Source organism: Tamandua tetradactyla, chromosome 2 (assembly GCF_023851605.1).
Source record: "Tamandua tetradactyla isolate mTamTet1 chromosome 2, mTamTet1.pri, whole genome shotgun sequence".
NCBI classification, from domain to species: domain Eukaryota; kingdom Metazoa; phylum Chordata; class Mammalia; order Pilosa; family Myrmecophagidae; genus Tamandua; species Tamandua tetradactyla.
This window is the reverse complement of record NC_135328.1, coordinates 83,028,937-83,056,558: the sequence shown is the minus strand read 5'-3', so window position 1 is coordinate 83,056,558 and position 27,622 is coordinate 83,028,937. Positions and strand designations below refer to the sequence as shown.

The 27,622-nt window shown below is 41.1% G+C and overlaps 2 long non-coding RNA genes across 7 annotated transcripts in view; one reads left to right on the top strand and one right to left on the bottom strand.

Moving 5' to 3' along the window:
• Positions 1-9,561: 9,561 nt before the first annotated feature.
• LOC143673529 (uncharacterized) lies at positions 9,562-10,981 on the bottom strand. Its single transcript, XR_013170419.1, has 2 exons — positions 10,745-10,981; positions 9,562-10,119 (listed from the first exon to the last, which is right to left on the bottom strand). It is a non-coding gene; the product is annotated as an uncharacterized LOC143673529 (long non-coding RNA).
• Positions 10,735-27,622, top strand: part of LOC143673530 (uncharacterized) — a 22,798-nt gene continuing 5,910 nt past the window's right edge. For 2 of the 6 annotated variants that reach the window (XR_013170424.1, XR_013170420.1), the window contains exons 1-4: positions 10,735-11,170; positions 16,498-16,689; positions 25,990-26,087; positions 27,425-27,564. This is a non-coding gene — a long non-coding RNA (uncharacterized LOC143673530). The remainder of the gene's footprint in view (positions 11,171-16,497; positions 16,690-25,989; positions 26,088-27,424; positions 27,565-27,622) is intronic. The other 4 variants (XR_013170422.1, XR_013170423.1, XR_013170425.1 and 1 more) reach the window with 3 other exon arrangements.

The window sequence follows — 27,622 nt, the reverse complement described above, 5'->3', positions numbered from 1 at the left end:
AAATCAGGGGCATTGTGGGGCCTGTGGTCCCCTCACTCTGCCACAACCAGATCAGGTGAACCCTGTGCTCTGCCCCCCTCCCCACCACCTCCACCCTGTACCAGACTCCATCTTTTAGGGACAGAAATAACTGAGACTGAAACACTCAGGACTGAATTTTTCATTTGTGGGATCAGACTAAAATATAAACTGGTTTGGACAATTAGTTATCTTCCCCACAGGGTGGGGACTCTTAAGGAAGGCCAGATTGATAATAACAATTAAAAACAAAATAATAAAATAATAAAATAAAGAAGCTATATTTGTTTTGCTTCAAACTGCAGGACTGTCGTCATGGATCCAAACACTTATCATGTGGTATTGCGATCACTGGTTTACTTAGCAGTGTTCTTCCTGGGCCACGAGCTCCTTGGCTGCAGAGGCCGAGGTCTATTCACTCCTAGCCCTGACACACAGAACAGCACCTTAATATACCAGATGTTCAATAAATGTTAGTTGAATGAATGAAGTATGCTCAGCCTTTGCGCCTCAGGAGATGCTCTACAGGTAGAACTCACCTAGGTATTCATTTTGCTTGAAGGGTGAAAATGGAGGCTTCCCTGGGGAGTTCCGCTCCTTGGAGAGCCACCATTCCTCATACGTACAATGTTTCTTCCTTTCTTTACCTCCCCCATCCCTACTTAACTACTTTCATTTTCCTCTACCTGTCTTCTTTGACAGTGCCTTGGAGATGAAAGTAGCACCTGCTAGGAGAATGAAAGTGTGGACTTTGAATATCCCCAAATACTCCTGAACTGTGACTCGGGAGTCTTAAATTTATATGAAAATTTGGGGCTTAAATTTAAAAAGTAAGTTTTCTACTCTTATCTTGGTAATCTTGATAATCCCTAAATGCCTTTCCTATCCTTGCCTTTTCCCCAAAATCCCTACCCCTTTCTACCATTGTAATCTCTACAGGTCAGTGTGATAGATTGAATTATGTGCCCCCTCAAAAGAGATATCCTTAGTCTTAATCCGTTTTCCTATGGGTGTGAACTCATTTGTAAATTGGCCCCTTTGAAGATGCATTATCAGTTATTTGTGAATCAGGGGGGGCCTTGATCTGCATAAGCAGATCTCCATAGCAGCTGGAAGTCAGTGTAACCAGAAGAGCAGATACAAGGCGAGAGAGATCGCCATGCGATGGGAGGCAGAGATGTTAGCCAAGGAACCCCAAGGGTTGTGGTAAGCCAGCACCAGGCGAAAGCATGGTTTGCCTCTGCCTTGAATCTGGACTTCTAGCTTCTGAAACCATGAGCCAATAAATTCTTGTTGTTTAAAAGCCAATCCATTGTGTGGTACTTGTCATGGCAACCCTGGCATACTAAAACAGTCAGGTATAGTTTGGCATGTCTTTATAGTTTTTTATCCTCTTCATGTGCACACTAGGTTTTTCTCATACATTTAAAATGACAAAATCTGTAGGATTATAATTTAGTATATTTACATGCCTATTTTCTCCTTTACACTATCAAGGTCCTTGAGAACATTCTTTTGTCTTCATTATTGCATTTCCATGCTTAACAGTGCCTCAAGCAGGATAGGCATTAAATACATGTTGTCCAAACAAATTAAACTGGAATGTTTTAGATTCCTTAAAAACAGGAAAAGGAAAGATTTACTTTTCCCATTCTCGTAGGACTTTATATTTTCCTGTCCCAGTTGGTTCATTAAGCCTCCCAGATGCCATAGAACTTCCACCCCACTTCCTTGACATTCCTCGGGCTGAAGAGGTGCCTGGGTATTTCAGAGCACACTTAGAAGGATGCTCAGAAATAAGTCTGTTTTCCTTCTTTTTCTCTGACTCTTTTGGGATGTGCCCTCGCCACATCACACTCGTTCAAAGACGATGCTACCTCCTAGCCTCAGGGGCCTCTTAGCGCTCCTGAAGACGCAAAACCTTCAAGCTGTGAACTGGCGTTGGGCTGCCTGAGGTCTCGCTGCCCTGCAGCCATGCTGGGCCCCAGAAGAAATGGGAACCAGGTCTCCTCCTTTCTGCTTGTGCCTTCGGGAAAGGCCAGCAGACGAGAATGTCTAGATAGCTACCTTGGTAAGCCTACTCCTTGGCCCTTTTTGTGTCTCGCTACCAAAAGGAAGCCTTCCCTGGAATCCCAACGAAGGGTTAAATGCCTCTGTATAGTCTTATCATACATGGGACTCTTTCCTCTCCATAATCTTGTCAGGCTGAATTGCAAGTTCCAGTTGACTTATCTCTCCCCTTGATTGGCTTGAAAATTCCATGAAAGCAAAGACATTGTCTATTTTTTTTTCACTTTTATATTCTCTTTACCTATTGTTATGCCTGGAATAGATAACAGCAATAATTATTATTATTAATATAATTATCACCATCATACTGAACAATTCTATAGTGTTTTCTCTTTGAGCCAGACTCTAATAGATGCTTTATCTATACCAGCTCCTTCGGCCCTCACAACAACTATTTGACGCAGACAATTTTATGATATACATTTTATCTGTGGATAAATTGAATTGCAGAGAGGCTAAGTAACCTGTCCAAGGTCATCCAGCATGTAATTGGTGGAGCCAGAATTCAAACACAAGAATCCAGCTTCAGAGCCCATGCACACAACCATTCAATTACACTCTGCCACACTGCAATGCGAAACATGGTGTCATATCGTATAATGCTTTGCCTCAGGTACTAAAGAATAAATACTCCATCAATGCCTGTGAAAGAGTACCATGAAGATAAATTTGTCAATACCTGAGTATTCAGAATCTTTTCCCTTCCCTCCTCTGGGCATTCTTCCTGCCGAAGGTAGGAGCAGGCTTGTTCCTGGCTCAGGTGTTTCATACTCACCTTGAAGAAACCTACCCTGGGTGATGGGCTCATTCTTGGAAACAGACATAGTCAGAGTAGGCAGAGGAGATCCTCCCATCCAGCGGGCAGCGGGGAGCAGGGAGCCCGCGTTCGTGGGCAGAGGCAGGGAGCAGGCACAGAGGGCAGGAGTAGAGAATGTGTCCGAGTGTGGGTGGGAGGGGAGCAGGGAGCCCGCGTTTGTGGGCAGAGGCAGGGAGCAGGCACAGAGGGCAGGAGTAGAGAATGTGTCCGAGTGTGGGTGGGAGGTGAGCAGGGAGGCCGCTAAGGGAGCATTTAACAGCTGCTCTAAGTGGGGAATATGGGAGACATTTAAATGGGATTTTTAAGGGATGTGATTAAACGGGATGTCTAAACGGGATTTTTGGATATGATTCTATGTGAGGCAGTCTCTAATATTCCCACATCATCTCTTCTAGAAAACCTTCACTATAGATCTACATTATTCTTAATTATGCTGTTTCTTTAAGTAAAAAACCATACCATACAAAACTGGGCCACATGATGCTCTAGAATTGATTCAGGTTCTATAAACACTCGGTGTAGTATCTCCTCTGCCTTGTCTGTGGATCTCTTGGGGGAAAGAATGAGGAGAAGTTGCTATGGCAGGAGCTGTAAGTCAGTTGTAGTTAGTATTTCTGATCACCTTCCCTCCTGTTCTGGAGTTTGGGATAAATGTGCTTGAGAAACTGCAAAAGAGAAAGGCGGAAGGAAAGGATGAGACCACGAGGGAAAAAGAACAGGAGTAAGTGAGAGAGGATGGAGCAACACTGGCTTCTTTGATTTGTATGGTGTGATTTCTGAAATTGCTCCAGCTGCTGTAAGATTTATGTGGCTTCATTAATCACACTTTCTTTGAAATGGAATATTTTGCCTTGGAGCCTTTGAATGTTGCCATCCAAATACAATATATTCTTTAGGAATCACTTCTGCATGAAGACAACACTGTTGAGATAACTCCACCGTACTGTAGGTGGAGTCTGTTTGTTCCTCAGATCTTGATGACAATATGCTGAAAATAGGACATGCCTCCAGAGAACAGAAGAATTCTGGCATGGCTAGGATCCCAACTGCAGACACCCTGGGCCAGGAATCGTGGAAGCAAAAAAGTGAAAGAAAAAAGAGCCCCTTGTTTTCCATTAACACCGACGACCAGTGCCATCTAGTGGCGATTTATGTTTGTCTTGGAGGCTGCCCGACTGTGACCTGCCTGCCCAGCTCATCGTCCAACAAGTTGGGAAACACAGTCACTTTTCTGGTGGCAACATGACCTGAAATCAAATGGCAGAGGCTCAGGTGAAGACTCAAGGGTGTTAAAGCTGCTGTCGTTCAGAGAGCATCAGGGCAATTTTTTGTTTGTTTGTTTGACTTTTGTGTGCTGGAAGTCCACATTAACAACACAAGAACAAAGACTGTGCTTGCTCCTGGGGAGGGAAGGAAAGAGACCGGAACTGGGCACTGGGATTGACACTAGGTATACATCATCTTCTCTAACCCTCACAGTTTCCCAGTTTTGCTAATGAACCAACACACAAAAGAGGTTAAATCCAGAGTCACACAGTCAGAAGAAGCATAAGCGGAATTGAATCTAGGTCTGGTTAGAAAAGCTTTCTCTCTGATTCAGCTTTTGTGGGAATTTTCTTCTGCCAGGTACTTCCCTGGGAGGCCCACGCTTCCAGGCCCTGCCAAAGATCCTTAGTCTTTTATGGTGATAAGCAGTAATACCTTAGAACAGGTAGGGGCACTAGAAGAATCTTGCATCTTTCATGCGTCCTATGGCTGAGCTAGAGAGGGAAGAAACTGCTCACACGTTATCTCTCACTGCTCGGACTCTATGGATGAAATCACAGCAGCTGCTGGTGGATAAGCACTCCCCATCTGCAGAGTCACTACCAGCAGCTACTCCCAGGGGCCACTGCTGCTCCAATAAATTGGACCCCCCCACCCCCATACTATAGGACGGGGCCTGATGAAAAAGAAATCCCAGTCATCGTCTCTGTCTGGCCCTGCTACCTTGAAAGTGAATTCCATTCATTCAGATTAGGTTTTAATAAATCATTTTTTATGCATTAGTGTATATTTATTGCGCCAAATAACCTTAAAGTACATTCTTCGTAATTAAGGAATGGATATGGACTTTTAAATAAGCAAGTTCTCATTTTATGGCTGTAATTTACTTTGGATTGTCCAATTTACGACTTGATCAGAAAAATAAACATTAGATTCTTTTATTTATGAAAGCTCACTAAAATATATGCATAGAAAATACAGAAATATGAACTCTCTCCAATTCAACAGATTAATGGTGGAGATTAAGCAGATAGCTCTGCTCCATTATACTGGAGAGGGCAAGGAAGAGGCATTTAGCTAGAGCCATAAGCTTATGCTAATAAAGCAAACATAGGTAGTTCTGAATTTTTAATTCAGTTATTCAATTATACAATTCTATAGGCAAAATTATTTTGCTTGAGCAAATTCTAATACAGCACTTCAGCTACATTAACATAAGGGACTTAAGAGGCTTTACAGCAAGTTAAGAATGTCTTTTAACCATTTTTGTCGACCCCTAGGAAAAGGAAAATAGAAGCTGACTTTTCAGTGAGAAAATGATTTCACAATTTTCAATGAACAATCTAGAGGATGACAATATCACTGGTTAACGAAAATTACAGCTGTCAAACATGTGGTCAAAACACTGTTTCATCACTAATGTTAAAAAGTTGTCAGGGAATCTGGCTTACCTTTTGCCCCGAAACGTTTTGGCAAGATGATTTTTGAAAGATTATATTAGAGTCACCCTGATTTCCCATTAGCAAGTATTGACTTTGATATAAAAAATGATGTGGACATGGAAACGATAACGTGGTCTGTTGAAAAATTTGTAAAATGCTTCTAAGACAGGGCGGTGTGACTGCGGCTCAGTGGCAGAATTCTTGCCTGCCATGCTGAAGACCCGTGTTCAATTTCCGCTGCCTGCCCAGGTAACAAAAAAAAAGGAGCTTCTAAAACAGTTAAAAGCAGATATTGTCTGAAAGTTAATGTAATTAAAAATTAGAACCTATTTCCTCTGATAACTCTAGCTTTAACATTTCTGAAAACTAACTCGATGCAGAGTTGGTTTTAGAATAATACACAACACATTTTAACAACAGCCAAGAAAATAGAGAGAAAGCCCAAATGCAACAAACCCTTTTTTGGTGAAAACAACCACTGATTTTTATGACCCTCAGTCATGGTGACCACATGAAGAAGCGGTCAACTGAAATTGCAAACTTGGTTCGAGATCTCGTCGCTCAGTGCATCATGAACTGTTTTATTCTGGTTTGGAGTCTATCTCTTTTCTCTTAACTTCAGAAACTCATGGCAAGGAAATATTTTTCTAATTCTTCCTCTAGAGTTTCCACTAATAGAGACTGGGGTGGCAGGTGAGAATGCTGTGCAGCCTTAACATAATCAGAATAAACATGATGCATTTCATCTCTTCTAGGTGCCAGTATTGCATTTCTACTATGTGCACCAAGCTAAGTGGGTTTTGTTTGCTTATATGTTCATTATTTTAATCTTCACACTAACCCTTGAAGTGACACTATTTTTATTCCTCTATTTCAGTCTAAGACTTAGATAACTTGTTCATGCGGATTTTCATTGTCAAAAGCAGGCTGATTTGGGCTCTTTTCCAGATAGCCTGGCAGAGCAGCCACACAGGGCAAGAAGCCCCAGTTTTGGGTGGAGACAGAAAAGTTCTCCCTTTGTTCAAGCTCTCACTGTGACCCTGAGCTCCAAGTTGAGACTAATTGTTATATTTTGAATCGCCGCTATGTGGGGAATAATTTTTCACTGGACAAGGAAGGTGCTAATAGTTTGGAAACTGAACTCATGGGGTTATGGAAGTAGACAGCCATCAAATGGTGAGCTCTGGTAGTGAAGTGGGAAAAGCTTCCATGGGAAACAACTAAGATAGCCCTAGGGCTAGCAATTCCCTCACTCCAGGACTGGCTTCAGGAAAGAAGGCTTTGTCTGCATTTATGACTTTATCTCCATGGACGTAGCTCACTGGCCCAGTGATGGACACCTGACCAAAGCCAAGCCAATCAGATCTTCTCTGGGGATTTTTGAGCAGTAACTAGGGGATCCCTTGGTAGAGGTAAAGCAACAAGATATAAAGAGCAGGAGTTGCTGCTTCTATGTTTTCTGCCGTGTGGAAGAAAAAATTAATTTGAAAAGATAAACGGACCATTCAGAAATAAATAGGGGATGGAAAGAGTGGGTCCTGGCCATCTTTAATAACCCAGTTCCAGTCGTTCCTCAGACCCTGCTGTACCCCAGCATGGGGACACGCCAGGCCTGGCTTTCTGTCACTCATAACCAGTAAGTTTGAACTAAAACAATATCCTTCTTCAAATGATAAATTCATTGCATTTTCAGTCTTTCAATAAAATACAAATAACCTTGGATGGACTTATTCTGTGAGCCATTTTTAACAAGAGACCAGCTGCAGTCACCTATCTTCTTAGGAGCATTGTTAGTTTCCTGCTAGCTGAGAAGACTTGAGACAAAGCCCGGGCAAGGCTGTCTGGGGAAGGGGAGGTAGCATCTGTGAGGAATGTGGGGAAAGGGTGGGGTTTGGGGAATAACCACAAAAAGAAAAGGAAGAGACCTCAGAATGGAAAGTGGTCTTGAAAATGAGACTTGGAGGAGACGGTAAACGTATTTCATTTACTTCACGACCCTCTGGAGCCAACCACTTTGGGCCCGTAATCAAACAAAGACTGTTTATTTATTCTTTTTTTTTTTTTGAGGAGAGTGATATTTATTGCATTCATTTCTAAATATTATTTCTAAGAAGTCACTGGCTCTGAAAGAACTTGAATAGATTTTGTGCCTACGTTTATACATATTTCTTCATTTTTTTTTTTGTAGTATGACATATATAACAAACATGAGTTTTTCCTAGGTCATCCAGTAACGGGTTAGGGGCATTCAAAAGTGTCTTCTAATAATCCATTATTTAAAACATGGGAGGCCATCATTTTAGAGCAGTAAAATCTCATTAGAACATACTTATATTTGACATTTTCAGGCTGTATTATTCATGTTTTTAAGTCCCAGAGAAAGCCCTATTAAAGCCATGTAACTCATATTAATTCAACATTTAGCTATTCACAATATAAATCTCAGTCTTTTGGAAAATGCCATTAAAAAAGTTTCACCATATATGGACATTATTTATTGCTCGAGTCCCATTGTCTACTTATAAAATGCACTTTATCAAACCCAAATGCCCACTTCAGAGATTTTCGCTTTGAGCAACAACTGGCTTCTTACATTACCCAATGATGCAGGAAAGTTAAATTACAGCCAGTTCATATCATAGAAACAAAATGTTTCCTGCAATTACTGATAAGGGACAGTTCATTTTCTCTCTGTCATCCTGTAAAAAAACCCTCCTAACAACAATTCATGCCTGGTTAAACAGGATTTCCACATCTAGTGCTGACATCTTTCCAAATAATTCAGGGTTGTTATTACTGTACAGCCCTGGCAAGGCTCAAAAGCAAGCAGACTTGACGAGGCTGCTCAAAGCAGAGCTTAAGTAGTTGTAATTAATAATAATTACATGCCCACTACACTCCAGTTTTATCATATTATCCGTCAATGCAAATAAAAAAAAAAAACCCACACACAACAAGTTTGCAGCAGAATTAGTACATTCATAAAGCCGCTGTGTGTATATGTCATCTTCCTAAAGTTTAAAAGATTTGTAGTGGTTTCGGTTTTATTGATTTTTCGTTATTCTATGTCAGCTCACAGAACAAAAACAAAAACAAACAAACAATACGGTCGTTTGAATGCAGTACAGCTTGGGACGAGAGCTGTTCTCTTCCAAAACCCCTTGCTCTCTCTGCCGTGATTCGGATTCGAACCGAGATTGTTGCGACCACAACGCATGGTAGTGAGCACCGTACCCATCACGGCAGCCCAGGACAGGGCTGGCCGCTCAGCTCCTTTTAAGAACCACTGCAATATTAACATTTGTGGAAACACTGCCATCTATTGCCTCAATAGGTGCATTTTCTTAATACTGGGGAAGAGCAGCCGTGTCAGGAATCTTGAATTCTTTCGAGCAACAAGAAGATGAAACCAATACCGTCTTCTTCATCCCCTGGGAAAATTGTATCAGGTTAGGATCCAGGACGTGGTAGTCAAGGTAACGAGACTAAGAGAAACTAGTCTCTTGCCTCGTACTTTCTACTTTTAACCAATAATGAATATAGATTTCCCACACCCAACTGCCACCTCTAATTATATTGTATTGAATGACAGATGAATCTAAGTTTCTTATGTGGGTTCGCCACCACTCGTCTTATTTCCATATGCTTTGGCAGTATGCTATTTAATGCTATTGAAATATGGCAAGGACAAAATGAAGCATCGGGAAGACTGGTTTCTCTCGTTGTGGGAGCCGGATCCTGAAAAAGGAAAGCCCCTTTCAAACCCACTGATCCCTAAACCTACAGCCCCACTCCCCCTCCCCAACCCACCTCCCCCCCTGGGGAATTTATAGGTCTCTAAGCCACAATTATCTCCAAAAGAAAAGACTCCTTATAAGATTAACAAACACACACAGAACACGACACACATTAACAAACACACAAAGAAACTGAAGTGTTCATGCTAAATAAATCTCAGGGGGAATTTATTGTAAATTTCCTTGTTATAAAAATGACAGTAGCCAGCACGGAATATTTTAAGGTCTGAAAATTTTAAAAGAAAATACTCAGAAAAATCTATTGCCAGTCGATGGGTTGCTATCCAGGTGTTTCCTGTAACCCCTCAACAGAGAAGACGTGGGAGCAGCGGGGCTGGCTGGCACCGTGTATCCCTCTGTTGAGTGGGTGCCAATAGCTCCAGTGCTTCTGGAGGACGTCTCTGGTGATGAAAGCTGAGACACGCAAATGGTTTCAGCCTCACTCCCCTCTGATCAGCAATAGCTCCTTCTATCTTCCTTCAAAGTCTCACAAAGACCTGTCCCTTCTGTGGTCACATAGAAGAGTACTGTCCTGAGTTCCCGAGACTTGAGGTTCTGTGCGGGATCCAAAGCAAAGGGGCCTGAAGAGGACCAGAGGAGGGTCCGTCTGGGGGGGGCAAAGCAACGCTCCAGACCAGCAAAGAGTAGTTTCCCTAAGGTGGGTCATCTGTGCACCACACTCATCATTTTTGCCACACGAACATACCACCTGAACCAAAAGAAAAATGATATTTTTCTTTAAATCAATTATCTGGTTCTGTCAGTAACAAGGGGAACTTGAGCTACTTCTTTAACTTCTGTGCCTCAGTTTTGTCATCTGAAAAATGGAGGTAATAACAGAATTTACCTCTCAGGATGGTCTGAGGGTTAACATTAGTCAATACATATCAAAGCTTAAAATAGGCCTGTCACACAGCAAGCACTGTAGAAATGTTAGCTATACCGTCGTTATAAGTATAATTATATTATCAAAGGACATTTTATAACAATACTATGTATTTTTTTAATGCCACGTCAAATTTCATAAATAGAGGTCACTGTAAAAGGAAATGTGAAAACAAAACAATAGAATTAAGTTCTAGGCAGATACTCTGTGCTCTGAGCCCAGATACTCTGCTCTCTGTTAAAAAAAAAAAAAAAAGGTGGGCAAGACAGGTGTGGTTTTAAAGTCTCCAAACAAGGTCTCTGCCTGGCTCCTCAATGACAGGGAGATCTGGAAAGGGAATCCCTTTCTCTTCACACGTCAGTGCTCTTAACAGCCGTGGTCATTACGTCCCTATCATTGCCTCACAGACCGTCCCCCCAGCTAGGCTGTGCTCTATGAGAACCCCCACATTTTAGTGGCTTCGAACGGCTCTTTTGCCTTGTGTCGCCCTTCATGTACGTGCAGCCCCTGCTCCCTGTCCCCTCACTCAGATTCCCAGGCTGAGGGAGGAGCCGCTCTCTGGAATGTTCTGGTTGCTGTGACAAGCGGAAAGAGAACTCTGGCACGTCTGCAGCCAGCGTCACAAAGCTCTTCGCACAGTTCACTGGCCCCACCCGGCTACAGGAGAACCAGGAGATGCAGCCCTGCCATGGGCTCAGAGAGCAGGGAGTTAGAAATATTTGGTGAACAGCATGAATGACTTCCAGCTACATCGCTAGTGGGGAAACTCAGCTTGGGGAAGTCTGGAAAACCGAACGCCTGAAAGAAGGCCTGACTGGGGAGTAACAGCTCCGAACACTGCAGAGAGGCCCAGCCTCTGTAAGGGCCTCACCAGGTAGGGCCTTTTTCTGAGTCTATATGGGCTTCTCCTTTAGTGGAGAATGTCATCCATCCTCTAGGTAGCCTCTGAAATATTCCTGCCCTATTAAAGTGGAATGGGCTTTTGAACAATCACCAAGCTTTCATCCTGCCCATTCACTATCTCCATGGGAATATGCATTCAGAGTTCTTCTACCAGCACTGTGACCACTACAAAGAGAAAAATCAACAGATTCAGTGTCTCTCACAGCATTCCCAATGTCTCTGCAATCTGCCATCTGACTTATTTTTTCACAGTGTGATATTATTACTCCCCCACCTGCTTATTCATCATTCACAAATACTCCTTAACTACCGTAGTCCAGTCATTTTGCTGAATCTTACGATTCATAGGAGGACAAGACAGACATGGAACATGAATTCATGCAATCTGCAGGGAGATACAGATTAATAAACAGATATCATATATAAGCTGGAAAGAAATACATATTTACTTAAAATTTTCAGGTTGAAATGGAAAAATACAAGGAAAGCACAACTGAGGGGGAGAGAGGGAGAAGCCACCTGCTTTGTCTGGATTCTAGTTCTTTCTCCAGCTCTTCTACCTGTGTGATCTTGAACTAGTCTCTTAACTTTTCTGAGTTTCTGTATTTCTTCATCAGAAAGGTAAGGGAATTTGGACTAGATGAGCTCTCAGATTCTTCACATCTCTGTGGTGCCAGGTATTTAATTAAGAAGAATACATTCATAAACAATAGCTGAATGTAAAGGTTTTGGAGGAAAATAAAACCAATCAAAGCAAGATGGCCCTACAGCTATTAGAGCTTTTGGATTTTGTCCTTAAGTTCATAGAAGCCATCATTTTGTTGTCAGCCTTCTTATACCCCCTAGGGTAAGTACATAGGGGTTGGTCTGTGGTATGAGTGATTTAAGTTGGGGGGAAGGAAGAATTTCTTGTTTGTAAGGGATGTTAAACTATGGAATTCATTGTCGAGGAAGATAATGGATTTCCCTTTTCAGGAAATCTCTGAAAATAAAATTGATGCTCACCAGCATCTCATCGTCAGTGGGATAGAGCGGCACCTCCCATGCTGGCTGATTACAAGATCTTCCTTCTGGTGATGTCATTATTTTCCCTGGATGTTCATGATGGCTTCTAACAGAGGGGTGGGGAGTTGACACAAGGGGGCACCGGGACAGGGCAAGGCGCCCTCCTACCAGCTGAGTCCTACAAAAGCAGATTGTAACCTTCAGTGTCGTCAATCCCACTTCTTCCCAGACCAAGCTCTGTTTTCTCCTCTTTGTCCCTCCACTCAGTATGTCTCCTGCCTCACTGGGGGTAGGGAAATGACAGTCAGATCCATCACTGGGCTGGAGGCCAAGAGCGGTGATCTGCTGGGCTGGGGCTGCTGGCCCAGTGCCCAGGCCTCAGACAAAGACAAGTTGGGAGCCCCCTGCAAAGACGGCTCCACGGCCCCTTCTCCCGAGCCCTGGCTCCCGTCGGGGCCCAGGCAGCTATGACCTCATAGGCGCCTTAAAATCACTTCTTTCTTGGGTTCTTTCTGGGTTATAACCCCACCTCCACCCAAACGAGCAGGTGTATGTGTGTGTGTATGTGTGTGTGTGTGTGTGTGTGTGTGTGAGAGAGAGAGAGAGAGAGAGAGAGAGAGAGAGAGAGAAAGAGAGAGAAAGATGGACAACCCTTTAGTACATGCAAGGGGACCAAGGATTGTAATTACCTATACCCCGGGCATTAAATCATATTTTTAGGGGGGAAATAAGGCAGTGGAGAGCAGAGGAGCCCAAGTAAAATGGTACCTCTGGACTCAAATGTCTAAGCACCTCACCATCATTATAAAGCACCCTAAGAGCCAAATGGTCTCATATTTGAACATTGCCGTAAGATTTCCTACATGTATCAGGAAAATCTTTGATTTTCTGAACACACACAAAACAGTAGAGAAAATGCAATATTTTCAGAATGCTTGCACCACAAAATGTTTTAACAGCTTACATTTTTAAGAGTAAACTGCCTGGAGTGATTTCCCCCCACCCCCACCCCCTTGCTTATTAATGAATTCTACTTAACCAAGTCAGAAATCTTGCTTTGGGGAAAGCTGGAAAGGTGGTGGTGAGGGGGGAGGGGCTGTTGGTTGGTGGTTTAATTTTAATTTTTTTTTTTTTGCCTGAAGGCACCATTAGAAAACTCCAGATGCAAAAGCTTTCTAATAGAAAGCTGCCTGACGCAGCCCTCTGGAATATGTGGGCCTAACCTTTACGATCTGGCGGGCCAGCCCTTTATTTGGAAACCTTATGAGGGGAGCTGAGCCAGTAATGATAATGTGCAATACCTTGGAGCCCCGAGAACAGCTGAAGGCCTGGGGCGCTGGAGAATTAGGTCTCTGCTGCAGAAAAAGTGGTGGCAACAGGACACCCTGTGGAAGCGGGATATGGGGGTGGAGAGAAGGGGTGCCTCATGGTGGGGAGCTGGGGAATGCCCTATGACCACGTTTTCTCTTCCTGTCACAGAAAGAAGCTGAGGTTTTAAGAAAGAGAAATGTTGGCAGGAAGGAACTGTAGGGGGTTGAATGGGTCCCCTGAAGTTCATGTCCACCTAGAACATCAAAATGTGGGCTTATTAGGACACAGGGTCTCTGCCAAAGCAATTAGCTAAGGATCGCAAAATGAAATCATCCTGGATTAGGGGGTCCTATATACATTGACTGGTGACCTTAAATGAGGAGGAGAGGACACAGGCCCAGAGACACAGGGAAGAAAGCTGCGTGGTGATGCGGTAGAGATTGGGGTAAGAACGGAAGCTAAGGGAACGTCAAAGAACCACCAGAAGCTAGGAGAGAGAAAGGCACGGGAAATAGGCATGGGACAGCTTCTCCCTCACATTCTTCAGAAGGAATCAGCCCTGCTGACACCTTGATTTCAGCTCCTGGCCTCCAGAACTGTGAAAGAATACATTTTGGTTGTTTTCAGTCGTACAGTTTGTGGGCCTTTCATTATGCAGCCCTCGGGCAGTCATTCAGAGCTCAATTAGCATTCTGAATTGATGCCTGCCCCCCACCCCGGGAGTTGGAACCAATCACAGTGAAGCTGATTTTCTGAAAGAAGAAGCTTCAGGGTAGGGCACTGGAGTCTGTGGGGCTGGTGGCCTTGAGCAAGTGACTTAATCTTTCTGTGATTAAATTTCCTTCAAAAAAAAAAAGAAGGGATTAAATAGTATCTACTTTACAGGGCTGTTGTGAGGATTAAATAAACATAGAAAGTACCTAAAAGAGTGCCCAGAATACAGTAAGTGCTTGATCAGTATTAGCTATATTTTTGCTAAAACAGAAATATACCTGGGGATGAGCTCCTCTGAGCCTTAAGCCAGAACCGGGGAGCCAGGGAAAGTGCCAGAAGAGCAGTCCTGCGTCAGGACCCGGGCAGCCCCTGGGCCCTACCAGGGGGGCTCTGTTCATGATGATAAGTGGGATCAGGGCCAAGTGGCTAGTTGGACACCAAAGGGAAAAGTGCCTCAGGGTCTGGACAGGTGGTCCCAATCCAGAGATAGGGACATGGCTGGGACACATGGTAGGAATAAGTAGATGGAAGAAACACGGCATAAGAAGCCAGAAGGCTCCCAAAGCAGAGGCAGTTTGCCCCAGCTGCATGCTGTCAGCTTGTCCCTTCTGCCTTAAAGGAGCCAATATCTGAGTCAATTTAGTCAGGAGGTAAGCGCAGATAAAGGAGGAGAAGAACTTTGGTGTGGAAGCTGGACGAAGCAGGGGTGGTTGAGACTTAGAGAAGTGATTCCTGGAAGCCCACCAGTTGCCTCCTCTTCATCTAGATCTTTATCTTATAGTGGTGATGATGGGTTTGATCTCAAAGTGGATGAGCTCTCACGTGTGTGAGGTATCTGGTCCTAGTCGAGGTGAGGGCAGTCCATGACCACAGATCTCTGCGAGGGAGTGGGCTGTGTCTTACTCATCTTCCCACCTCCTGCAACAGTTGTCTTCAGTGCCGAAGACGGAGGAAGGACTCGATAGACCAAACACGTAATTTTGGGGTAGGTATGGATGGAACTCCAAAGTTCAGTCTTAGTTTAGAACTGTAGCGCAAGCTGATAAATATTCAAGAGTTCTTCAATTGGTCAGCTTTTCCTTATCTTGAGACCTTTTTTATTGGTAAGTTTAATTTTGGCTTTTCTGAAATACATATCACAGGTACACTTGGTGGGATTGCATAGTGTCTGTGACCAATTCTGGCCTTCTCTATGAATGTCAAACATAGTTGAGGCCACACCTCTCCAACACTCTGGCTCCTGGTTGAAGTGAAGTTATGAAATGAATAAGCACACCACAGTCAAGGAAGGGGTTGCTATCCAACTGATGAGACCTCGCTTAGCTGGCAATTTAAAATACGTGAAAATTACTATTAGCATCCTCTGATCTCAAATCTTCAGTCACCTGAGGGGGGAGAGAGAGAAATCACGGAGCTGGAGAGCCTGATGGAATGGACATAGAGTGAACACATTACCTGTTCATGCTTTGCTCTGCTTTGTTCATGATGAAGTTTATGATCTGGGAATATTCCCTGAACTTCCTTTGCCTTATTGACTTCAAAAAGAATAACAGACCTCCTGCTTGTCTACTACAAAATGGTATTATGAGAAATAGATGGAATATTTAGAATGATTTGAAAGGCTTTGTATAAAATGTTAAAACTACAGTTATTCTTGCTATAATCATGATTATGAGCACCCACCACTAGTGATCATAAGATGAAGCTAGATTTCTACTGTAGGTAACTCTAGAATCCTAAAGACATCTTGGATGAAAAACCTGACCCCCGACAGCTTTCATCAATTCTTAAAATGGGCTGGGAATAAAAGCAAGAGAAACAAAATAAAACAGAAAAAAGGAGGGAAAACCATTCTAATTGAATGTAGGGTAAACTATTCATTAGCAAGCGAAATAGCTGTGGCATTTAATAACCTATAGTACCTCATGGAAAACCAAGACAGTGCCAAAAGTAATTGAAGTTTGTGATTCTCCAAACTGTTATATAAAGCAAAGATTTGGCAAGGCTCAGTGGTTCTGCACCGATTTTAATTGCATTTTAAAAATTCAGGATGGAGATTGCGTTCCTTTACACTTTATTTGTGTAGTGAAATCCCTTTATGATGAACTTGCTTATAATGGAAACTAACACAGAGATTTTAAAGTTCAAAGCATGTGGGACCTATGTGTATCATGCTAAACCCATGTCTTACTTTCTGACCTTTTCTTAACTGATTAATTCTCAGTGTAATAACCCTCAATTTTTTCTTTCTCTTCTGCTTGATTTTAGGACAACTAATGAGATGGTCTGAATCCTTACTACTTTCACAAAAGTCTTCTCTGGGATCAAGATGGGCTTGACCTTGAAGAAGGCTTCACCTGATGATGATGGAATGGGTGCTGGAGCTGAAGCACCCAGTAGCCGTGTTTGTCTATGGTGTCGGCAGCGGTTGCCAAGTGTCCCCATCCCAGGCACCTAGAGGCCAGTAAATCTACACAATGCATTTTGTTAAAACTTTTACACAGTGCATTTCTGGGAGGCCACTATGATTGCACTACCTTCTTAATCACTGTAGGGCTTCTCCACTCCCCTGTAATTTTCCATGAATAATCATTTTAAAATAGCTACCATTTGTTAAGCATGTATTATGCAGCAGGGACGGTGCTAAACGTTTTACAGGAATTAGCTCATTTAATCCTCACAAGAACCTCAGGTATTATTATTTTCTCCAGTTTATAATGGTGCCAAGTGGATGAAAGAACTTGCCTTAGACCACACAGCCAGTGTCCCCGTAGCTGGGATTCAAACCCAGGAGATTGGCTCTGAGTCCCACTTGCTTAACCACCACACATACCTACTGCTAAAGCACTGACATGGGGCTACGGCCCATGTGTGACATTTCCTAACTCTCTCCCCATTAAAATACCCATGTCCTGTGTCTTACATCACATAGTAAACTGGATCTCTGATGGTTTTATTTTTTTATTATGTAAAAGGGGTCACTTTGATACCTTTAGCAAGGGCGGGGGGGGTCATTGTGAGTATCAAATGAGAGTAAACAAAAAACAAACAAAATAAACAATGAAAGTAATCTACAAGCATGACCAATTATTTTTGTTGGCAATAATGGTAATAATAACATTATAACGACGAATGCGTTACTTTTCTCAGGCACAGTGTTTGCAATCTGCCAGGCACTGCTAGCAAACAGGATAGCAGGCACCCGATGCTCCTCCTGGGACCATGCTTGTGGCTAGGCCAATCTCAGGTGCTGTGGCCAGGCCAATCTCAGGTGCTGTGGCCGGCAAGCCTTTCAGAAATCTTTAAATCCTACCATCCCTTGACTCTTCTGCCTAAATGTAGTGTTGACTCTGTCCTCCCCAGAATGAATAATGAGATAGCAGCAGGTGGACTCGCACAAATTTGGGAAAGGTTGCATAGTTAATTATGGCCAAGTGAAGACTAAATGAGTGACCAATGCCATTTTTTCTTGTGTGCAATACAAATTATCACTTTTTCTCACTTCTTGGCAATCTCATGTCACCTTTCTCTACCTGCTATGCTCAACTATTACTTCCCAAACTGTTCTAGTTTGCTAACTGCCGGAATGCAACACACCAGAGATGGATTGGCTTTTACTAAAAGGGGATTTATTTTGTTAGTTCTTCAGAGGAAAGGCAGCTAATTTTCATCTGAGGTTCTTTCTTACGTGGGAAGGCACAGGATGGTCTCTGCTGGCCTTCTCCCCAGGCCCCTGGGTTCCAACAACTTTCCCTGGGGTGATTTCTTTCTGCATCTCCAAAGGCCTGGGCTGAGCTGAGAGTACTGAGATGAGGACTGCTGAGTTGCTTAGGCTGTGCTACGTTGCATTCTCTCATTTAAGCACAGGCCAATTAAGTCAAACGTCATTCATTGCAGCAGGCACACCTCCTAACCGACTGCAGATGTAATTAGCAACAGATGAGGTTCACGTATGATTGGCTCATGTCCACAGCAACAGAACTAGGTGCCTTCACCTGACCAAGTTGACAATGAATCTAACTACCACACAAACCAATGCCTCCATCTTCGACTTCTCTCCTAAACCACAATCCCTCAGCCTCCTCACTCAATGTCCTGTAGGCATCTTAAATTCACTATCCAATCTGAAGACAGGTGCCTCCCATCCACTTCCTTCCTTCCACCTCACCAACCTCAGGTAAAGGCACTACCATTCCCCTAGTCTCCTGAACCAGAGGAAAACGTTGGTGTCACCCTTAGTCCCTTTCTTAGCAATTCTTCTCCACCCTATTCTAACCTGACACCAATTCAGTGCATTCTACCTCCTGATTCTTTCAGCAATCCCTCACTGCCTTTACTTCCCCACTGTTTCAGTTCAGGCCTTCAGCAGCCTCACCTCCTAACTTATTTCTCTCCAGTCTTACCATCCAGTGCATCTTCCATGCCTGTGAAGTTATAATTCTAAAATGTGAATTAGATGGCCTACCTCTCTTGATAGACTATGATTCTATGAAGACTCTGGCTTGTACATGGATGTCAAGCAGAGTGCTTAGTACAATGTAGTACCTCAACTAATATTTATTGGATGAATAAATAAACAGAAAATAAAAATCCTTTCATAACTCCCCATTGCCCACAAAGTCCAAACTCAGGAAAAGCATCAAAGGCTCTCCAGTATATGTCCCCATACTGTTTTGCTAGCCACATCTTCTTTATCTCTGTCTAGTCTTCTACTGTAAGTCCAGCAAGGCAAAAATATTTGTCATTGTCCATGCATGGTTATGATCTTTCATGTCTCTAATCATGAAAAATTACTTTTGAATGTGTTACTTGAGATGCCCCTGAAATGTCCAAATGAAGAAATCAAGTAGGCATATATGAATCCAGAGCTCAGAAGAGAGGCCTTGCTGGAGTAATATGTTTAGGAGAATCAGCTTATAGAGGCTGTTAAAACCAAGGCAATGGATAAACTACCCAAGAAGAGGGTATAGATTAGGAAGAGTATTCATAACCTTAAATTGTCAAACTGGACATGTAGTTTTAGGTAATAGAAGGTCATTCAAATGACAATGTCTCTGTTTAATTCTCATTCTCGAATACCTCTAAGATTCTAGTCATATTTATTACATCTTTCATTGTATTTTCCATGCTTCTTTCTCTTATTCATATTTATTATTACCTTGTCACTATGCTGCTTTCTAGATGATCTCTATAGTCCTCTCTTTCAGTTCACTAATTTTCTTTTCAGCTTCTATTTATCTGCTGTGTGCCAGTTTGAAAGGATTTATGTACCCTAGAAAAGCCATGTTTTAATCCTAATCAATATTGTGGAAGCAACCATTTCTTCTAATCCCTATTCAGTACTATAGCTTGGGAACTTGATTAGGTTACCTCCACAGAGATGTGATTTGATCAATTGTGGTTATTAAAGTTGATTAGATGGAGACATGTCATCATCCATTTTAAGTGGGTCTTGATTAGTTTACTGGAACCCTATAAAAGAAGAAGTATTTTGGAGAAAGCTTCAGAATGCCACAGAACCACAAGCAGAGAGTCTAACAGCCAGCAAATTTTGGAGGTGAAGAAGGAAAATGCCTCCCAGGGAGCTTCATGAAACAGGAGGCCTGGAGAGAAAGCTAGCAGATGCCGACATGATTGCCACGCGCCCTTCCAGCTGAGAGCGAAACACTGAACATCATCGGCCTTCTTGAGCCAAGATACCTTTCCCTGGATGCCTTAGATTGGGCATTTCTATAGACTTGTTTTAATTGGGACATTTTCTTGGCCTTGGAACTATAAACTAGCAACTTGGTAAATTCCCCTTTTTAAAAGCTGTTCCATTTCTGGTATATTGCATTCTGGCAAGTAGCAAAAACAAACTGGAACATGCTGTCAAGCCTACCCACGTCTGTTATTCTTTTTCCTTATAACATGTATTATAGTTTATATAAGCCTGTGAAATTTTATACATGTATTATACATATAATAACATGACTTGAAAATATTTAAGATAAGCATATTTTAAAAAATCCTAATTCTAAAAATTTATTTAGTGGACACAATGAAAACATCTGGGCCCACATTAGCCATGTAAATTCACTTTCTTTCTCTTAAGCAAACTCATTATTATCTAAATTTTCCAACATGCTTAACATCAGAGGGATAAGTATAAAAAATTTTCCATCTGCCCATTATTGTGTCAATGATTATCAATATTTCATCAATCTTAATTCATCTATCTCCACATACATACTTGAAAAATAATTTCCTTTTTTAAAATTGCATTTTAAAGCAAATTCCAGACATTGGGTCATTTCATCTGACTTCAGATGAAAATACTTCAGTATGCATCTCTAATTGACAAGAATATTTATTTTTTGTAAAGAACCACCATGATATTATCAACAGTAATTTCTTATTTCTTTACTTTTTTGTTTTGAAATACTTTAATACTTACAGGACAGTTAAAAACAATACATACAACCCCCCTACAGAGAACTCCAACATACCCCATTCCCCCAGATACCCAGAACTACCATTTTTGACATTTCACCACATGGGCTATATCATTCTATCTGTCCATCAGTCCATCAAACTATCTATCTATCCATCCATCTATCTGTATGTCTATATATTTATCAATCCATTTTATGAACACTAGAGTGTAGGCTGTATACATCATGCTCCTTGAGCATTTAATATGGCTATGTACATTTCCTAAGGACGAGGATATTCACTTATGTGACCACCTTAAAAGCAGTTATCCAGTTCAAGAGATTTAATGTTGATAAGTAAGCCTAAACTCTCACTTTTTCATAAGTCCCCAAAACAACTTTGTCTCCTCCATTATTGAATCCTGTCCAGGATCACGTTTTGCATCTAATTGCCACTGTCTCTCTCTCCCTCTCTCTTTTTTTTTCTATTTTTTTCTTTTGAGATTTAATGAAGTCAAATTCCATGGTTAAGAGAAAATTATTCACATTTTAAATGAAAATATTATGAACCACCAGAAATTATTCCCATGCAACTGTTTATCTATCTTCCATTCATCACGGCTATGTACACACAGGTTAGCAGTATGTAACAACAGCACTCATCCTGTGTCGTTTTCAAATATTCTACTTAAGACAGGGCCATTCATACCAATGACCAGGGTATGATGATTGAGATGAGTACTGTAAAAGGCAGGGCATTTTTATGTATGAAGCTCAAATTGTGTTTGTGTTTCTAGTCAGTTCATTCTCACTCCTGGTAGGTTATTTCTCTTTCAGATACACTCAGAATGACTTTCACACTCTGCATACATAAAAATCCATTATAAGGAATATCACATGAATTGTGGTGTGATTTAACCTGGAAATTTCCCAACAAATGTAATTATGACTTCCTGATGGTGACTGTATAATTCACCCTTAAGCATTCTTAGCTAAAACTCTCTTCTCCACCAATTTCAAGTAAATCTACAGACTCATCATAAGGCAAAAAACATCCATGATCCACTACTTTTAATCCATGACTTTGTTTCCACTATTACCTTCAATAACTGCTATTTACACATCTATATTTGTTTAAAGCTTTTTTATTGTATGGTATAACATATATACAAAGAAAAGAATAAAAAAGCAATAGTTTTAAAAACACTCTTCAGAAAGTGGTTACAGGACAGATCCCAGAGTTTGTCACGGGCTACCATATGATCCTCTCATATTTTTCCTTCTAGCTGCTCCAGAATCTAGGAGGCTAGCAGGCTTAAATATTTTTTATCATCACAATTGACTTCTTTTTTTCTTTCTTTTTTTGTGAACAATAACATATATACAAAAAAGCTAGAAATTTCCAAGCACAGCACCACAATTAGTTGTAGAACATATTTCAGACTTTGACATGGGTTACAATTTCACAATTTTAGGTTTTTACTTCTAGTTGCTCTAAAATTCTGTAGATTAAAAGAGATATCAACTTAATGATTCAGCATCCATATTCATTTGTTAAGTCCTATCTTCTATGTATAATTCCACCATCACCTTTGATCTTTCCATACCTCTCTTTGGGGTTGTTTGGGCTATGGCAATTCTAAATTTTTGATATTGGAAGGGTCTGTCACTAATATGGGGTAGGGAGATGGAACTATGTGATGTTCTGGAGAGGCTGGGCTAGGTTTCAGGACTTATCTGGACCAGAGACCTATCTGAAGGTTGTAGGCTTCTGGCAAGTTACTCTAGTGCCTTATATATTGCCCTAGACATTCTTTAAGATTGGCTGGAATGGTTCTGGTTGGGGGGTTGGCAGGTTATGATAGGTAGCAAGGTCTACCTGAAGCTTGTGTAAGAGCAACCTCCAGAGTAGCCTCTCAACTCTATTTGAACTCTCTCTGTCACTGATACTTTACTGATTACACTTCTTTTCCTCCATTTGGTCAGAATGGAATTGGTGATCCCACGGTGCAAAGTCTGGATTCATCCCTGGGAGTCATCTCCCACACTGCCAGGGAGACTTTCACCCTTAGATGTCCTGTACCACCTAGCAGGGAGGACAATGATTTCACTTGCAGACTTGAGCTTAGAGAGACTGAGGCCACATCTGAGCAACAACAGCGGTCCTCCAGAAGTAACTCTTAGGCATGCCTATAGGTAGGCTAAGATTCTATGCTACCTACATAAGCTTCACAAGAGTAAGCCTCATGATCGAGGGCATGGCCTATTGATTTGGGTGTCCCTAAAGTTTGACACAGTATCGGGGATTCCTTGATGGTAACGTTTAATAGTTCCATAGTCTTTCTCCCCTTCCTCAGGGGATTTTGCCAATACTTTTTGATTATCTGGTTAATATACTCTAGGATGTTTCCAGGCATTAAAATAATCTAAACAGGATTAAAGGACCTCTTTCTCATTCTGTGCTCTCTGTGTTTCAGTTGTTCAAATGAGCTATACAGATAGGCTGAATTAGATTATGCACTACAGAAAATTTCAGTTCCAGATCAAATAAACCTTTCTTCCATTGGTCTCAAAGAGCATGCGTGGTTCTAAAATATAGACACTGTCTTCCTTACCCCTGTGTTCTGAGTTACTTTAACCCACCATTGTCTCTTCAGTTGCACATTATTTTCTTTGTAATTGTGGTATATGCAATATGCATTTTCCTCTCTCAATTGAGTTTTTAATTTTAAGAATTTCATACTTCTATTCTAGAAGTTCAATTTATTTCTCTTAAAATAAGCCTGGTCATATTTGATAGTTTGTTGTTTCTTGCACATATTTTCAAGTGTGTCAGTTATTTTTCTAAAGATATTGAACATAGTTTATATAGCCTGTCTGATACTTCCATTATCTGAATTCCTTAGGAGTATATGTCTGCTGTTATTTTTTAATTCTTGCTCATGGTACCTTATTTCCTTGTGCACCTAATTTTTTATTGTGAGCCTCTAATTATACTTGGATTGTACTTAAGAGAATTCTTTTAGTCTTGGAAAGAAGTGGGATTCTTGAGGGAAGATCTCATTTGCTTCTGCTTTGCATGTTATGCATCTTGTAGCACTACAAATCTGGGATCATTCTTCGTTAAATTCTTGGCCTAGAGTTTTTTAAACCACCCAAAGAGTGTAAATTTAGGCTATAAACCTGAGTCAAGCTTACTATTTCAATTTCTCAGCAGTGATTTCTTTTTCCTTTTTCTCCTATGCTCAGCAATAAACATTAGATTTTCTTTGTGGTCTCCTAGCTGGGGTTGGGAATAGAGGAAAGCTGGGGTTGGAAAGGAGAGTTATTTCTACTTCGCTTGCACTCTGAGGGTATAGCTCTTCGGCTTACAGATTTGTGGTCTCCCCACCTTGTTGGGACTTGAGACTTGTCTTCCATTACCTGCCCCTTGGAGCTGTGGAAACTGGAGTTCAAGTTTATCTGGTTCAGCAAATAAATCCCCGGGCTTAAATTCCTTCCTTTCTTGAGAGTTCATTGATAGATTTAAGGTGATGCTTTTCTTATATTTTATACAAGGGTTTTAATTGTTTATAGAAGGAAGGTTGGTCCAGATTCCTACCTTGGAAATGGAAGTTCTCTATTTGTGCCACACTAATCTGGCCTTCTGACCAATGTAGTAAGGAAAAACTTGACCAGGAGTCAAAAAGGTGTATAACTTGTGGTCTGCCCATACATATGACCATAAATGAAATTCAGAAAAAGCCCGATACTTTGCAAACTTGGACTATACTATTTTGAGAATATGGTAACGGGAAAGGTGGATGTCAATGAACTGAAGCATACTGCCTATGCTTCAAGAATCTTCCTTAGATCCTCAAATAAACTGAATCTCCCTAGAAGATTTGTCATTAGTCTGCTTATCTCTTAGTACTTAACATGGTAGGAATAATTACTGGCTGAATTAAGGCTCTAAATTATTGAAATAGAAAAAAAGTTTTTATTTAAAATAAAACTTTTTTTAACTGTTCATAGATTCTAAGAGGTTGGGAGGGGATTGCCATAATTCCCATGAGAGTGGTAGCAACATTGCCGTAATGCTTCCTTCTCTTCGAAGGATCTGGTGGGGATGGAGTAGGTGTTATCCAGAATGGATACTTCATTGTTTATCAGAGGATATTAATGAGTTTTTGGACATGCAAAGGGAATTCCAAAGTGGGGTCAGGGGATAGAGAGGTCTGCATAGGAATATGGTAGGAGCTATTTTTTTTCTCTTGAGAGAAGGGCAGACAAGAAACAAAGCGGAAGGGAAAGGCAGGATGGAGATGGTAACTGTAGAGCATGGCAAGGTGGCCAAAGGACTTTCTAGATCATGGACACCTAATATTCTATACTAAAGATTTTATGTTTCTGCAATGTAATCCCCCTCCATCTTTCCAACCTCCAGCCAAGTCTGCTACTCCCAGAGAAGTCTTATATGAGTTGGGGTGAGGAGTGATGAGGATGGCATATGTGCAAAACAAAGTAACGGACTGGCTTTGAATATAAGAATTCTTATTCTTATATAAGACATAAGAATGTGCCTGTCCGGGTAATAAAAAAAGACAAAAATATATATTAGAACCCCTTATGTAAATGAAAACAAACCTCATCTACATCCACTCCATTTGCTGTTTACATTAACACAACTTCATTATTTGCATTAACCTAACTTCACCTTTCCAGAAAATTCATGCCCTGGAAATTCTAGTTACAAATGACATTTTCTCAGGAACCTCCCCCAAATACACCTATTCTTTCTCTACTCATCTCCCCTTCCTCAGAGCAATCGATGTCTTGGAAAGATGATTTATTCTTCAAGAATCCCTTTGAAGCCTTCTTCACTCTTAATCCATCAATCTTCATAATATAACAAACTTTGCCCAATTCCCATACACTCAAAGACCACCTTAATTCAGATCCCCCAAACCTCATGAATATCTTACCTTTGTCCTCCCCAGTTCCTGGACCCTACTAAAACTCTTTCCAGGTGATGGTCTTCTTTTCTTTGACAAGCAGTAAATGAGACTTTCCTTGCTCAACTGACCATAAAATATTTATTTACTCCTTGTTCAGAGATCTCATCCATTTCAATTGGGAAATGTCTAATTGTCTTTTAAAACATTAAAGAAAATAATTGCTATTATTACAGTGTCAGCTCTGTCATTTACATACATTGTAATCCTTCTAACAGTCTTCAAGCCTGTTAATACAAATCATATTTTTTACTGATGAGGTAATGGGACTCAGAGAATTTTGGTACTTTACCTGAGGTCACACAACTGCAATTAGAGCAGGGATTTCATTCCAGGTATTTTTTATTTCCCAGCCTGCTTTAGCTGTACTGCAGCCCATTGTCTCACTGAAGCCTGAATCCAGATCTGAGCTCGCTGGCTGAAGGGAACATCTGGAGAGTTACCAGCTGCAGTGAGTTGCCATCAGCCACCACCTCCCAACTAGATGACGCTAGTTGTAATCAGATAATTAAGGTGAAAGGGTAGCTTTATAATTCTTTCAACTAAAATGAATGTTTTAATTCTTCAACTCGATAATGGGTAAATGAGTGTTCACTAGATTATTCTTTATTACATCTTTATGTATCTGATATATTTTATAATATTTTCTCTTTATTTAAGAATTTCATTATAAAGCATTTTGGATATATTAAAAAAAAAAAAAAAAGATCAGAATAGTATCCTGAACCTGAGTCTGCCCATCAGCCAGCTTCAACACTGCTCAACCCCTGGCCAATCTTGTTTCATCTCTATTCCTATACACTGCCACCCCTCCCCCAGTATTATTTTATTCATAAATATTTCAGTGTGTATTTTTAAAAGAATTTTTTTAAAAACAAAACCACTGTCCCATATCAGGCCTAAAAAAGTCAACAGAATTTGGTAAGAAAGACACAAATATTTCTTACAAATATAGAACCCGGGTCCTGGTGTCCAGTTGTTACATAAGTATCGTAATAGTTGAGAGTTTGTCTTGGTACTCTGATTAACTTCCAGTGGTGCAAGTTTGTATTAACGCTGCATTTAAGTTACAGCATAAAAGACTCATCCGACTGGGGACAGCGCTCTTGTAAAGAAGCTTCTGTTACTCACTCCTGCTTCCCACCATGGTCTCAGTACTGAATGTTTTATTTTGAATTTCCATGAAAATGTTTATTTTCATGGTGCCCAATTTCTCTTAGGAATGGCCTTATTCTTTACAATTCTGAACCTTGAATCCACTTTAATTTGTATGCCTGGACCAGATACTATCTTTATGGTGCCTGAAGCCCCTTGGGGGTTGGGAGGTGTGGGAAAGAGGCGTTAACTGTACAAGTTAATCTGGGGGTCTGCTCTTAATTTTCATGTTTATATCAATAAGCCATTTGACACACAAATCTGACTTTTTTAGCAGCAATGCACATTCCTGTTCTTATAAAGCATATATTTCTTATTCCTTCATGGCTATCTGTATTCCTAATGAGCACCAAAGGAGCTGTCAATAGTTGATGTGAACTGAGAGGTAAACACTGAGGGATGGCATAGCTATAGGTGTGAGCTACTAAAATTCCCAAAGCAGCTTTACTCAGAACCCGCCTCTACTTTACACTTTTCCATTGTATCCACAGTAATTTTTTTTCCATGAAAAGAAGGAAAGAGAGAGAGGGAAGGAGGGTGGGTGCGGGGAATAGATGAGAGGGGAGAGAGAGAAACTAAAAGGTATGTTTAAAGTCAGATAATGATAAATTAATCTTTTCTTTCATTCTTCAGGACTGGTACACTTCAGGAGCCCCACAGTTCTTCTGTCAGAACATAATTAGGAAATCTCAATCCTGGGACTTTACATCCTGGACGATTTCCTAGTAGGCATGTCTATTCCTGATGAGGAGTCCCAACTTCGTAGTAGCTCCGTAAGCTAAACAAATGGCTGCCAAAACATTAGGCAGATGGTTATAAAATGATTTTCCC